The sequence below is a fragment of the Mustela nivalis genome, assembly GCF_964662115.1.
Source record: "Mustela nivalis genome assembly, chromosome: 6".
Classification (NCBI taxonomy): Eukaryota; Metazoa; Chordata; class Mammalia; order Carnivora; family Mustelidae; genus Mustela; species Mustela nivalis.
Genome location: NC_139025.1, coordinates 86,215,527 through 86,230,043, shown reverse-complemented (window position 1 = coordinate 86,230,043; position 14,517 = coordinate 86,215,527). Strand labels below are relative to the sequence as shown.

Here is a 14,517-nt window from a genome sequence, read left to right as displayed (position 1 = left end):
CTGTCACGAATGTACGAACCTTCCCTTGGAAACGTTGCAAGGGGCCGAGCGAAATTCCGGCTTCCGTCAGAAACGCAATTGGAGCGCCGTAGTCCGCGCAGATTCTGTTCCAATTGCAAGCTCGGGAAGCGGCCGAGAGTCCCTGAGTCCTAATAGAAGGTAGAGAGGGGGCGCCAAAGTGACTTTTGTCTACTCTTTCTCCGGAATGGACCGAATAATTACGGAGCGTCCAGAAAGGGAGGGGGAGGAGGAGCCCGGAAGCATTAGACGCGGCTGGCGGCGTCCAACGAGTGCAAGGTGCGGGCCCTTGGGGGATCCTGGCCTGGTGGCAAAGCACCCTCCCGCCTGCTTAGCGCGTCAGAAATAAACTCCAGGCGCAAATCTGTAGGAAGAGTGAGAACACGTGCGTCTGGCGCCGTTACTGAGTGACATTCAGATCAAACACATCCGAAGGGAATCTCATGTCCTCTTCTTGAGTGGGCGTGGACACTTAAAGATTAAGTATCTGGCTGAGGAGAGGAAAGATAAAAAATACAGGGGCTGCTTGAGCAGCTGACACCCATCCTGTTTATGGCAGCATCCAGAGATGTGTCCCGGAGATCGCGTACTATCAGTAAAGGAGTCTCCAGGCCATTTCACAAACATTTACTGAATACCTACATTGTGCCAGATAACTGGGTTAGAAGCCCAAAACCCGGTGCCTGTCCTCAGAAAGCTTACAGTTTCCTCCCGGAGGAAGACTTGAGAATAACCGAATGCATGCCGAATGCCGCATGAAATGTGTTAATTCTTAGGAACAATGACCACTGGAAGGTGGAGAAAAATTGAGAAAGCATTCCATTGGGGAAAGCTTCAGGGAGATAGCTTTTGAGTTGGGCCTTGAAGGATGGGGGAATTTTTCAATAAGGAAGACCAGATAAAGCAGCCCAGGCCAGGGACAGCAGAATAAAGAGCTGAACTGGACAATCTGTCTTGGGAGCAGGGCAGGCTGGAGGAGGGGTGTTTGGGTGCACCCCAGGATTCAGGTGGATTCAGGTCTGAATACATAGGTGTCCCTGCAATGCCAGGCTGGAGAATCCGTACTGGAGGCAAAAGGGAGCCAGCAAAGATTTTTATAGAGGATGAGCGACTTGACCAAGTCTGCATTTTAGGAAAGATAAAAGAAGCCAGAAATCAATGAGAGCAAGCCAGTCCCTGTAACAGACTAGGTGGTCAATGATGGGCCTGACCCCAGGGATTGTAGAGACAGACATTCCTCTGACCACCAAACTGCTCTCTCTGGTTGTAAACTCAGACAGATTTAAGTTAAGTGGACCTGGGACTCTTACCCCAGAGGAGCCTGAAATCTCCTTGCACATTTCCCCTACCCATTCTTTCCTTAGCTCCCTCAAAGTGCACCTGAAAGAGAGCCAACCAGGCATATAGAGGGTTGGGGTTAGTAGGCAGGAAAACACTATCTCCGAAGTCCAGAGAAGAGGGAAAAGGGAAAGAGGGGAGAGTCAAGGTTGGCCAGCAGCCCAGTTCCCCAGGAGTTGACGGATGTCCAGAAAGGAGGTATATTATTTTACCAGGAGACTTGGCCAAGAGGGAGTGTCACCAGGTCAGGGTGACCTCACATTCATGCCACATGTGGGGAAATGAGGAAACCAAGCCCAGCCTCCCTACAGGGCACTGGGGAGCCCTCACCACATTCACCATGCACAGACCTCTTTCCCCACCTTCCTACCATCCTTCTCTTCCTAATGGCTTTCCTCCTTGGCCAATATCTCAAGCTAGCCGGTGATGACTATGGGTATTACCTAGGCTCAAGAATGGAACTGAAGGACAGAGTAGCTCTGAACCTCTCTTCTCAGGCAGCACAGGCCCTAGAGGACAGTTGTCATACTCATTTTCTTTACCCACCCCAATCCCCACCTCTCCATCCCCATGTCTCCACCCCCGAGTCCCCACCCCCACTCCAAGCTGCTATTGCTCTGTCTGCTTCATCACAGCAGAATTAGGTCCACAAGGCAAGGATGATGGTAGAGCAGAATTTTTACCTGGGATCCATGTACTTGCCAGACTCACCAGAGTCTCTTCAGTTTTAGGGGCTATGAACCCCTGAAACTGGCTGAACTGTGTACATGGGCTCACACAAACATTTTGAGGGGTGACTCCATAGCTTACTTACAAGTTTCCCAAAGGGGCCCGTGACCCTATAAAGGGTTAAAAATCACCAGTGTAGGGGAATGGGGCATCTTGGTGGGTCTGAATAGCTGGGAGGAAGGTCACACCCTCTAGTGACATTTCTTCTAAGACCTCTCTCCCAGGCCTTCCCAGCCTCTCTCTCAGGCTGGTTCTGAAGGACACCCAGTGGCCTGGCCTCCTGCGCTATTGGCCTCTAAGGTCAAGCAGCAGGGGCCCAGCCTCCTGAGCTGCAGGGACCAGAAAAGACTGTCTGGGATAAAGGGGTCAGGGAGGTCAGGAACCTCACTCCCCACCTCTCATCACTGTCAAAGCAGACCCTTCCCTCTGTACTGTTCCTCCCCTTCTAGTACAGGCTATCAGGACCTGCTTGGCTGGAGATCTGGGCTCTGAACCCGGTGACCAACTGACTAACAGCGGCACTCTAGTCGAGGCAGCAGAAATCTATTTTGGAGAATTTTCTCTCTCTCTCTCTTCTCACCCCTTTCGGCCATTTGTTTTCTCCTCTGCTGACTGATTCTGGCTGTAGGAGGAGGGTCCCTGGAGAAAGGCAAAGTTGCTCGGAAAGGGGCCAGCCAACAATCTGGGAGGGATGCAAAGAGTTAAGGGGAGGCTGCTTTCAACAGAAGAGAAAACCCAGCTCCCTATAGAAAGCAGGCAGCGGCCCTCTCCATTGTTTTACCTGGCTATAGGATTTCTTTCTAAGACAAGGAATGGGCTCTAAAACTCTGGTAACTGGATCACTGGGAAGGGAGGTTTTTAAAAAACCAGCTGACAGCTGAATAATAGGAATTACCAGGCAGACTGCCCTGGGGTTGCTGAGGTTTGTAACTCAACCCCCAAGGAGGGGTTCGATTGGAAACTGATTTATGGGTATGGTGGGGGTCTTGGTGGGGGTAGTGCTTGACCCCCCCCTTGCCTCTTAACTCCCTCCAGGAGGGATCGTACCCATAAGAAAGACCAGGGACCCAGAAGATTTGAGTGTCCTTCTCTTGCTGGAATTGCTCTAACAGAATGAATTTATCTCTCAGAGCATCATTCCATCTGTCTGCAAAGGAACAGTTGCTCTCTTCTGAGTTGCAATGTGTGTGTGTGTGTGTGTGTAAGAGAGAAAGACAGAGAGAGAGAGAGAGAGGAGAATATACTTGAATAGACAGACTGGTTTCTGCTAATTGGGTAAGCAAGTGGAGAGACTTGATTTCCCAGTCAATGAGCTCACTTCTTGCACATCTCTGGTTCAGTGGGATGCAAAGAGAAAAAGCAGGTGCTAAAGAGAAAACATTTAGAGCTCCAGACGTGGGTGGAAAGGAAGAGGCAGAGCGAGGCTGCTATGCGAAAGCTCAGTGGAACCTAAAAGACAAGGTGAAGTCCAGGATCCCATGATTTATGACATTTAGCACACATTCAGTTTCAGTTTGCAGTGAATGAATAAATATACACTTCCAGATTTTAAAAATATGAATAGTGTCATGTTGGGGAGTGGGGAAAAAAAAAAACCCTGCAGTGGAGAATTTCCATAAATGTCCTCTCTCCATTGTGTTTGTCACTAGGGATGGCTGACCTTCCCTGAGTCTCACCTCACCAGCTGAGCCTCCTCCTAGAAGACAAAGGTGATGCTGCCAGGTCTTTGGTACCCTCAGACCACCCTCCTCCTGGCTGAACCTGACAGAACATCTGTGGAGACACATTTATAGGAAAGCTACAAGCATGGCCCTCAGGGCAGTGTCCTCAGCTCCCCTCCCCACCCCCAAACTGCTCCCCAGCCCACCGATAAGATGTAGGCTTTATCTTGCCAAGGAATGAAGAAGTCCAATCAAAATACTCTCCTTTTACTCTACTTCACCCAGGACACCCCCATTTTCCTGGGCAAAGGTACACCAGGACATTAGTACATTCTACTCCTTGGGCTTGTCAGGGAAACCTCAGAAATGTTCGGCTGAGGCTAGAATGTTCTGCTGATTGCTATCAAGGAAACCTGCCACCTGGAAGAGCTGGGAAGCAGTCTTCTCTGGGTCTAGAGCCTCCTGGGTTTTGAATCTGGTGCTCAAAAGGATCAGGACCAAGAAGATGAGTTGGATCATCTCTTTCCCAGCCAAGCCCTTAGTCCTACTATCCTGGAGTGGGAGAAAAGTCACTATCAGACAATGACAGAGGGGTTCCATCTCCCAGGTGTGAGTTCATCACACATCTACTGAGCATACACCATGTTCTAGGCTCCACATCAGAGGCTGGAAATACAGATATCCCTGGGGGAATCCTTGAGCCTATCTGTACCCTCCCTCCCAAACACAAACCCTCATATACACATCTCAAAGGGAAACTGGGGACAGGAGGAAGGTCTTTCAGGGAGTGCTGCAACTGAAAAAGCTAAAGGTAGACAGATTTCCCAGAGAGCCTCAGCCTCCCCTGAAGCAGTCCTGCCTTCTTTCACACAGAGTTATCCTGGAAATGTCCGAGGCCCCACTTCTTCCCTGTTTCCAAGGCTCACCTGTCCTCAGGTGGAGTAGAAAGATGCAAGGAGATTTGAGCTCTGTTCCCAGCTCTACCATCAACAGGTGCCCTCCACCACTCTTGTGTCCTCATTCAGAGGGACATGCCTTCCGTAAACAGGCTGGCTGGTGGGGCTTAGGACTTTGGGGTCAACATGAGCCTCTTATCCTAATTCTGCCAGAGGTCCCTGAGTTATAACCCAAACAAGTCCCACTGGGTAAGCACCTTTGGAATGCTAGAGACTAGACAAAAGGCAGCTCATTTAATCCTGAACGAACCCAAGAGGGAGCTGTTGCCATCCGTGCCATTTTACACTCAAGGAAACTAAGGTCCCTTCTCCACAAAGACAGGCAGGAAACAGCACAATGATCCAAGGCCAACCTGTGATACCTTGAAAGCCAGGGCTCCAGTCCCCTATATCTATTGCCTTAAAGGCACATCCAGTCCTTCCCCCAAAGATGGAATTCACTCCCCTTCCCCATCAATAGCACCCTGGCCCCTGTGCCCCCAGAACAGGAAGGCCAAGCCTGAGGCAGTCTAGCAAGGTAAATTCCAGCCTCTCTCAGTTGCTACCACTCCCACCACCACCTGCGGCAGAAGCGATTGCATCACCCTGCAGGAAGTGGTCCAGTAGCCCGCATGGGCCCTGGGGCACATTTTCAGTTCCTACTTCTATCCTTGCCTACACTCAGCAAAGGGCCTTATCTTTTGCCCCTACACCGGCCCTGTGGGTTAAGGCTAAGGTGCGTGCCTGGATGGGGAACTATGGTCTGTTGCTTGGATAGGATTTGTACCGGACCAACAGGAGCCCCTTGTCTCATTTCCAAATGCTGCCCGATGGGGGAGGGGAGCCTTGCCAGCCAAAGCGATCAACCAGAGATCCCAGGGCTCAGACAAAAAGTCCTCTTGGATGTAGGAGACAAGTCCCCCCGCAGCCACCATTACCCTGCACCTGCCTTTCAAAGACAAGTACCTGTGTGTCTGGGCCAAGGTGCCAAAGAGCCTGCCAGCACAGCCAGGATGTCTGTTGTGGTGTCTCGAGCCTATTAGATTGGCAGACACATTGCACTTGGCTTGGTTTCCCTTCCTACATTCACCATGAGATCTTCTGGAACGGGGGATAGATCCTCAGCCCTGAACTTCTGCTCCCGCTCGTCCTGGACTTCCTGTCCCTCTCTGCCAACTTCCTTCTCTCTCTCTCTCCCCCTTGCAGCACTATTCCTTTATTTCCTTAATCTCTCTTCCTACCCTGGTTTCCTCCTGCACTGGGCACTTCTGTCTGGCCTCTCTCTTCTGAAGCAGCCACCGTCAGCTCAGAAAAGGGACACATAAAACATTCAACGTTTTAGCAGAATTCAATCTGTGTAGAGAAGCTGCTTCCTTTAATGTTATCATCCCCATTTGAAAATGGTTTGAGTCTGAGTGACGTTTGAAAAGGCTCTATGAGTGGGGTTATCACTGTCTCTTCATCCAGAAAGCGCGCGCGCGCGCGCGCGAGAGAGAGAGAGAGAGAGAGAGAGAGAGAACGTGAGCTGACTGTGCCAAATGGATCTCTCCAGCTCTCAGATGCTCTTTGCACCACCAACCTGACTTACTCCTTGGCAGGGGTTAGGGCACCTGAAACAATGCTTTAGATAAATGCCAAGCTGTTTTGGGACCAGCTTGGCCTGAAATGACCAATACTGGTTTACTTTGTTTAAAAAAAAAAAAGGTCAAACTGCAACGTGGAAGGGCGTAATGATAGGGCCAGTCAGGCTCTCTCTCCCAAGGCTTGGTGTGTGCATGTGTGTGTGTGTGGGGGGGTAGTTCACTAAACCTGTTCTAGATGTAATTCACCTCTAAGAAATGAAGGAGGACCTCTACTCTGAGCTCTCCCCGCAGATCAGACCTGGTTATGGAGACTATTCCAGGTTTCATAGACTCCTAAGCATTATCTAGGGCTATGTAAACACTTCATGGAGAAATTAAATGTCACGATCAATCCTGGACTTCACAGCTTGAGAAAAATATCAAAAATTCCCAGATGCTTCAGAGTAGAATCAGTTTTCAATTCTAACCCCTCTTACGAAACTGACCTCTGTATAAGCCCCTGGCATAAATTCTTATTAACTTCAGGGAGAAACTATTTCCCCAGCTTATATCCACTCTGAGACAGGGTCATAGACTACGAACTTCCACTGCCCCTTGGACTAAGTAAACTCTCAGAAGGGAGGAAAAAAAAAAGAATCTCAATGTGGCTTTGGGTTTAGAATGTAGTTCCCTGAAAAGCAGTCTACCACTTTCCTTGTCTGCAGGAAGGAAGTTTTTGCTTAAATGTTTATTGCTCAAATATTCCTTGAAGGCAGAGACCTTCTGTATTCCATTTCTTTGGTACTGAAACAAAAGAGTGTGTGTCATTATCTTTGAAATGTGATTTCTTTTTTTTTTTTTAAGATTTTATTTATTTGACAGACAGAGATCACAAGTAGGTAGAGAGGCAGGCAGAGAGAGAGAGAGGGAAAGCAGGCTCCCTGCTGAGCAGAAAGCCCGATGTGGGACTCGATCCCAGCATCCTGAGATCATGACCTGAGCCTAAGGCAGTGGTTTAACTCACTGAGCCACCCAGGTGCCCCAAAATGTGATTTCTAAGAAATAATTTAGTCTTATATTTGGGGCACATCATTTTATTTGATCTCTTTTGGTTCCTTGGCAATGGGGATCTCTTGCTATTTCTACATGTCTCCAATAAGTTTAACCAAAATCATGATTACTTCTTCTCTGAAAAGAAACTATTTACTTTACACTATTAATTGAGCACATACTATGTGCCCCAAGCTATAATAGGAGTATTAAGAAGCCAAGAGGTATAATCTCCTGTCTACCTTTCCCACTGCCTGCCATGTAATTTGCTTACTATAAAATGCGCCTATTTAAAGTATGCAAACTTGGGATGCCTGGGTGGCTCAGTGGGTTAAAGCCTCTGCCTTTGGGTTAAGCATCTGCCTTCTGCTCAGATCATGATTCCAGGGTTCTGGGATTAAGCCCCACATTGGGCTCCCTGCTCAGCAGAGAGTCTGCTTCTCTCTCTGCCTACCTCTCTAGTTAGTTATGCTCTCTCTCTATCTCTCTGTCAAATAAATAAATAAAATCTTAAAAAAAAAAAAAAGCATGGGGGGGCGCCTGGATGGCTCAGTGGGTTAAGCTGCTGCCTTCGGCTCAGGTCATGATCTCAGGGTCCTGGGATCGAGTCCCGCATTGGGCTCTCTGCTTAGCACGGGGCCTGCTTCCCTTCCTCTCTCTCTGCCTGCCTCTCTGCCTACTTGTGATCTCTCTCTGTCAAATAAATAAATAAAATCTTTAAAAAAAAAAAAAAAAGCATGGGAAACATGTTTAAACAAAAACTTAAACACAAATGTTCGGGGGCTCGATCCCAGGACCCTGGGACCATGACCTGAGTTGAAGGCAGAGGCTTTAACCCACTGAGCCACCCAGGTGCCCCAAAATAAGTCATTTTTAAATAATAAATTAAATTAAATAAATATTTATTGTGCATCAACTATGTGCCAAGTATTTTGGTTTGGGGAAATAAAAACTGCAGAGGTCAAGGGGTCTTGTTTAGCGCCCTCCCCCTCCATTCTAGCCAGCATCATCAAGTCATCAAGACACCTCCCTCCACCCCTGCAAACACCTCTCCATTCGCACCCAGGGGCCATTGAAAAAGGAGCCAGGATTCCTTGGGGATTTAATTAGATGGCCAGACATAATGCTGTGAATCAGTTAAGAAGCCAGAATAACAGGATCAGAACAGGGCTTCGGAGACAGACAAATGGGGATTCAAATCCCAGCATTGACACCTACCAGTAATTTGGGAATAATAAATTAATTTCTTTGAACTTAGTTACAGTAACTGTCAGGTGGAAATAATTATAGTACCCTCTTCACATGGTTGCTGGGGAGTAGAAATTGCAAAACACTATACAAGTCACCCTAGTAGAGTGCTTTGGAACATAACAGATGCTCAATAAGCTATAGCTATTACTATGTGTTCAGCACTGTGTGGCAGCCACGGGATAAGGAAAGAAAGTCCAAAAAAAGAATGAAAAAACAGGGGCACCGAGTGGCTCAGTCGGTTGAGCATCAGCCTTTGACTCAGGTCATACATGATCCCAGGGTCCTGGGATGGAGCCCCTAGCAAGGCTCCCTGCTTCTCCCTCTGCCCTCCCCCCAACTCTCTTTCTCTGTCTCTCTCTCAAATAAATAAATAAAATCTTACAAAATATATTTAAAAAAAAAGAATGACTCCTGCTCAGCGGAAAGCCTGCTTCCCCCCTACTTGCCGCTGCTCCCCCTGCTCATGCTCTCTCTCTCTCTCAGACAAATAAATAAATAAAAACTTTAAAACCAATAAAAAAAAAAAGAATGGAAAAAAAAAAAGTTGGCCAAATTTTCAGAATGTTCATGTTCTAGTTGGTGAATCAAACCTAACACATATAAAATATCTGTAGCATTATAAAAAGTAGCATGTAATTTGTCTAAAAATCATATACAGAATATGATTACTATAGGAATAAATAAAACTATAACATATAAATGTTTGACACCAAAGTGCCTGACATATAGTGAGCACTTGATAAATGCTAGTAGTTATTATTAACGGTTGCTTTTGCCTCAGGAGTCTTTCTAAACAGTGGTTTTCAAAGTGTGGTTCCTGATCCAACAGTTTAGCAAAGTATGAAGTCAAATGGAAGCCACGGTGACCTAGTGCCTATATGCCACCCTGTATAAGTGGTTGTACAAAATGAGACCTTTGGAAGAAGTAGATTTTCACCCCTAACCCTGCCTGCAATTGGGGAAAAGAGCCAGCAGGCTCCTCAGTTGGGCTTGCTGGTAAAGCAGGAGCTTCCTCTGCTATAGGCTGTTTCAAGGAAGTAGTTAGTAGTGAAAGAAGGGTGAGGTTTAGAATCCTTCCGCACAGAAATCCTGCTGTGCCCCCTTGTCAATTACTTAACTTGTTAGAGTCCCAGTTTCTTCATCTGTTTATAAAAAACAGGGATTAAACAAGAGGACAAACATGCAAGTCCTTAGCATGTTGCCAACCACATAGATGCTCAGGAAATGTTTGTTTCCCTTCCCTTTCCCAGAAAAGGGAAGGAATGGCAGGGGTATGATCGGTCAGCTGTCCGAGTCTCCTCTGTAACCCCCCAGAACCAGTGTCTCTCTGACTCAGTGTCTGTATCTTTCAGAGCTTTTACTAATTAAGAACAGAGTAAGATTTACATGTTAAGTAAATCTTCTCTGATAATTCCCCAGTGGGGGGCTGCAGCAAACTGGTGGTTTAACTCACTTTCAATTACAATCTACAGTCCCAGTCCATAACTTAGAATTTTAAGTAACAGAACATAAGTTTTGTCGTTATTGTTTTTTTTTTTTTTTTTTGAGATTTTATTTATTTATTTGACAGACACAGTGAGAGAGGGAACACAAGGCGGGGCCGGGGGGCGGGCAGGGAGTGGGAGAGGGAAAGGCAGGCTCCCTGCTGAGCAGGGAGCCTAACGCAGGGCTCCATCCCAGGACCCTGGGATCATGACCTGAGCTGAAGGCAGAAACTTAATGACTGAGCCACCCAGGTGCCCCCGAACATAAAATTTTAATTCTAGAATTATTAATGTAAAAAATAATATGACAGTCTTGTGATACTGTTGCTTCACAGGGGAGACAGTGCCTCCCAGGCTGGACCCATTCCCATGTGAGGTTGGGGCTTTCTTCTGTGCTTTCATTTTTGGGTTTGGGTTCACATTTCTCCATTCTCTCACAGAGTCTAGAGCTGAATTTCTAAAACAAAGAAGAAAAGGAAGTAGAAGGAAAATGAGCTGTTTTCTTTAAAAAAAGGAAACAGTCCCATCTTTTAAATCCCCCTAGCCCACACAGATGCCCACATGAACCCCACATTCCCAGCCTGGGAATCTGAACAAAAATAACAGCAGGACTCTTGGGATCGCTACATATGTTGCACTTATTTGCATACACTTAGATGCAAACATACACAACGAATTAACTGGGGTGCCCAGTGGTGATTGCAATCAACCCCAATATTAAAAACTGGCCTGTGGGAAACAGGTGACATGACCACAGGCAGACCATGCTGCTGGCTGTGCTCCAGGGAGGACCAGAATCCTAGTGCAAGAGAGACCTAGTGTCCTCCCTTGATCTCTCTGCTCTCCCAACTTTCTCCCCTTTTCTCCCCTTCCAGATCCAGATCCAACTGCCCTTCCTTCTCCCTTAAGATCCAGGGGAAACCATGGCTCAATGATTCCCTCTTAAGAGCATGGAGTTAAGGTGGGCCTGAGCCCCACAGGATTCCCAGGCTGCAGAGAGCACACTAGTGTGGGAAGAGGGGGCACCCCATAGACAGTGCCCACCCCCCAAGAGAATCTGCATGACAGTTACACTGGTGGCATGCAAGAGCATGTCAACAGCATGGGACCTTGCAAGGAAATCTCCACGGAGGTGGGCAGAGGCCCAGATTTGGGAATGTGGGGGAATCTGGCCCTGATCTAGAACACCAACCTTTACAGCACACTGTTGAAGTTTCACACTGTCTCCCAGAGCCGCAGAGCCCTTTCTTCTCTGGCCATTGCTGACCAGTGTGACTCCTGGAAAGAGCCAAACAGATAGTTCTAAAGTCTAGATTTCTACTGGCTCCCTGCATCCAATAGGCTGTCACTCAGAACCCTGCCCCACAAGCCTGGAGGAAGTGGGAGGGGACAGCATGTAAGGCAGGATCCACAGCTGGGCCTGTGCTTCCCCTGGGTTAGGGGGAAATCTTGACTTCCCTGAACTATGGCCCCAAATTTCACTTTCAAGGAACTCAGTGCCTTTAAACTTTGAGTTACTTGGTCTTCCCAGGGCAGAGCCCTGGGGGCAAGGTCTCCAGATCCTGTGTGATCCTCAGGCCAGCATCACCCACATGGCGTTGCTACAGGTGCCTTCTCTCCTCACAGGATTGCCCACACTGGGCCCAAGATAGCAGCTGCCAATCTGGAATGCTATGGAAAGGTCCTTTTTCCGCTGGGTTCCTACAGCTTGCCCTGAGGCCTGCAGGTCCACACCTGGAAACCTTTTGGCGTAACCAGAAGGCCCTGTTAGGATCAGCTGTTGATTCGAGAAAGGAGCTGTGGCCTTCCCTACAGGAGGAGCTCCAGCTTCTCTGGGGTAACATTCAACCACAACCTCTTCCCAAGGACCAAGGGGCTTTTCCTCCTATAACCGAAGCCATGGGCCCAAAGCTCTCTCTTTACTGCCCTTCATCCCCTCTCCTGCAAGGGGCTTCACACAGCACATGTTTGGTTGGCCATCGTGGGAAATGCTGCGTCAGTGGAGTGCAGCTCCTAAGTGATTAAGTACAATTGGCAAATAGAGCATAAAACCGAAGGACAGTTACAGCCACAGGGAAGAGAACTCTAGGAGCATGTCCATAATCCCTTATCTGAAATCCAAAGGCCAAAATCTAAGCAATAAAAACAAAAACAAAACCCAAGAACAAAAAAACCAAAACAAAACCAAAAATTGCCACATGTGTAACGTATTTAGCATCAAAGCCTATGAAAATGATGTGACGCTATCTGTGATTTCTATCTCATTGGGGTGACTATTACTACGTTTTCCTGCCAGATCAGTACTTGCTTATGGAGTGCTGGCCCAGATCCTGCTGAAGGCGGTAGCAAAATAACATGGAATGTGACCCATAGTATATGCCTCTGACGGTTCAGATAAGGGATTGGGAACACACAGAGTAGGCTATTACGGGCGAAGAATAAATTATACCAAGGTATGAACAGCATTGCTCAGGAGACTATTTAGACTGTGTGGAGTAAGTTGGCTACAAGTCAGACCTGCTGAATTCAGATCCTAGTTCCAACATTGACCAGCTGACCTTGTAAACATTGCCCAATCTCTCTATACCTCCTATTATGAACTGAATTGTTTCCACCCTCAAATTCCTACATCAATGCCCTAACTCCCAGCACCCCAGAATATGACTGTAAGTGGAAAGAGGTAATTAAATTCAAGCGAGGTCATTCGGGTGACCCTCTAATCCCATCTGACCCGTGTCCCTGTATAAAGAGGGGATTAAGACATACGGAAGACACTGGGAATGCACGTGTATGAAGAAAAAGCCATCTGCATCCAAGTGGAGAGGCCTCAGAGGAACCAAAGTGACAGCCAGCGAATTGTTTGACTGACACCTGAGTCTTGGACTTCCAACCTCTAAAAGCGTGAGAAAAGAGTTTCTGTTGTCTAAGGCACTCGGTCTGTGGCATTTTGTAAGACAGCCCTAGCGGACTGACTAATACACCTCCTTTTTGTGGATGATAGTAATAAAACCCAACTGTAAGGGTTGTTATGAGGATTGAATGAGTAAGAATGTAAGAATTATGTCCAATGCCTGGCAAAGTAAGTACTCAGTAGATATCATCTATTATTACGTTGAAACAAAGACGTGTCACATTTACTCATTCACTTATACCAAAAAAAAAAAAAAAAAATGTATAAGCCCAGCCCATTTCTTGTCCCTGAACTGTAGACCAAAGGCCTACTCAGCATCTCTGTTTAGATGATGAAAGGGTACTTCCCACAGACCAGCCCCTCCTCAATCTTCCCCATTGCAACCGGCCACTCCATCCTTCTGGTCTCTCAGGCCAAAACTTTGATGTCATCCTCACCTCCTCTTTTTCTCATATTTCACATCCAATCTGTCAGTAAACCCCATTGGCCGTGCCTTCAAAATGTATCCAGATTTTGGAACTTCTCACTATATCACTGCTACCCCCCAAACCACCATTATCCCTTGCCTGGGTTGTTGCAACAACCGGCCTCCCAATTCCCTCTCTTGCCCCTTTTGGTCTATTCTCGTCCCAGCAGCCAGAGCAATCCTGTGAACACCCACACCAGATGGTGTCATTGCCCTGCTCAAAACCATGCAACTGTTTCCCATCTCACTCAAATTAAAAGCCAAGCCTGCAGTGGCCTACAACAGTGAGTGTAAGTGACTCCTGATTACCTCGAGAATCCATCTCCTCCTTCTCTCCTCATTCCCTTTGCTTCAGCCCAGTCAGCCTCCTTGCTGTTCTTCTAAACTGTATTTCAAGAAATACTAAAGGAAGTTCTTCGGGCTGAAGAGAAGTGATATCAGTTGGAAACTTAGATCTACCAGAAGGAATGAAGAGCACTAGAAATGGTAAATACCATGGGTAAATAGAAAAGATCATTTTCTTAATTTATTTAAGAAGAAAATAATAACCATGTATTATGGGACTTTTTTTTCAAATGCACAGAAGTAAAGTAGATGAGAGGAATAGCCAAAAGATGGGAAAGGGTGAATGGAAGGTATAGTAAGTTTCTCACATTATTTGTGAAGTGATATAATGTAGACCCAAAGTAGCCTGTACGAAGTTAAAGATGCACATCGTAATCCATAGAGAAATCATTAAAGATAAAACAGATATCCAGCTACAAAGTAAAAAAAGCAACAAAATGAGATAGTACCAAGTAATCAGTCCAGAAGCAAGCATAAAAGGAGGAACAAAGAAACAATGAACATATGGGACGAGTAAAAATTAATAGCAAAATGGGAGACATGAAACTAACCATATGAATAACTGCATTAAATAAAGATGGACTAAGCATGCCACAGAAAAGGCAGAACTTGTCTAACTAGTCTAAAATGTAAGATGTAACCAAGTTTGTTTACAAGAGATGTACTTTAAACAGTGGACAAAGTAAAGGCCATGACAGTAAAAGGATGGAAAAAAAGATGCTACACAAACACTAATCATGAATAACCTGATTGTATTAATATCAAAT

At 46.7% G+C, this 14,517-nt stretch overlaps 1 long non-coding RNA gene across 2 annotated transcripts; it reads right to left on the bottom strand.

Annotated features, from left to right (window-relative positions):
* Positions 1-10,281: 10,281 nt before the first annotated feature.
* On the bottom strand, positions 10,282-13,787 carry LOC309867153. 2 transcript variants are annotated; one of them, XR_014312996.1, is made up of 3 exons: positions 13,715-13,787; positions 11,221-11,306; positions 10,282-10,485 (listed from the first exon to the last, which is right to left on the bottom strand). It is a non-coding gene; the product is annotated as an uncharacterized lncRNA (long non-coding RNA). The 2 variants fall into 2 exon arrangements; XR_014312997.1 differs by lacking the exon at positions 13,715-13,787 and having other exon boundaries at positions 11,221-11,333.
* Between the last annotated feature and the right edge of the window lie 730 nt (positions 13,788-14,517).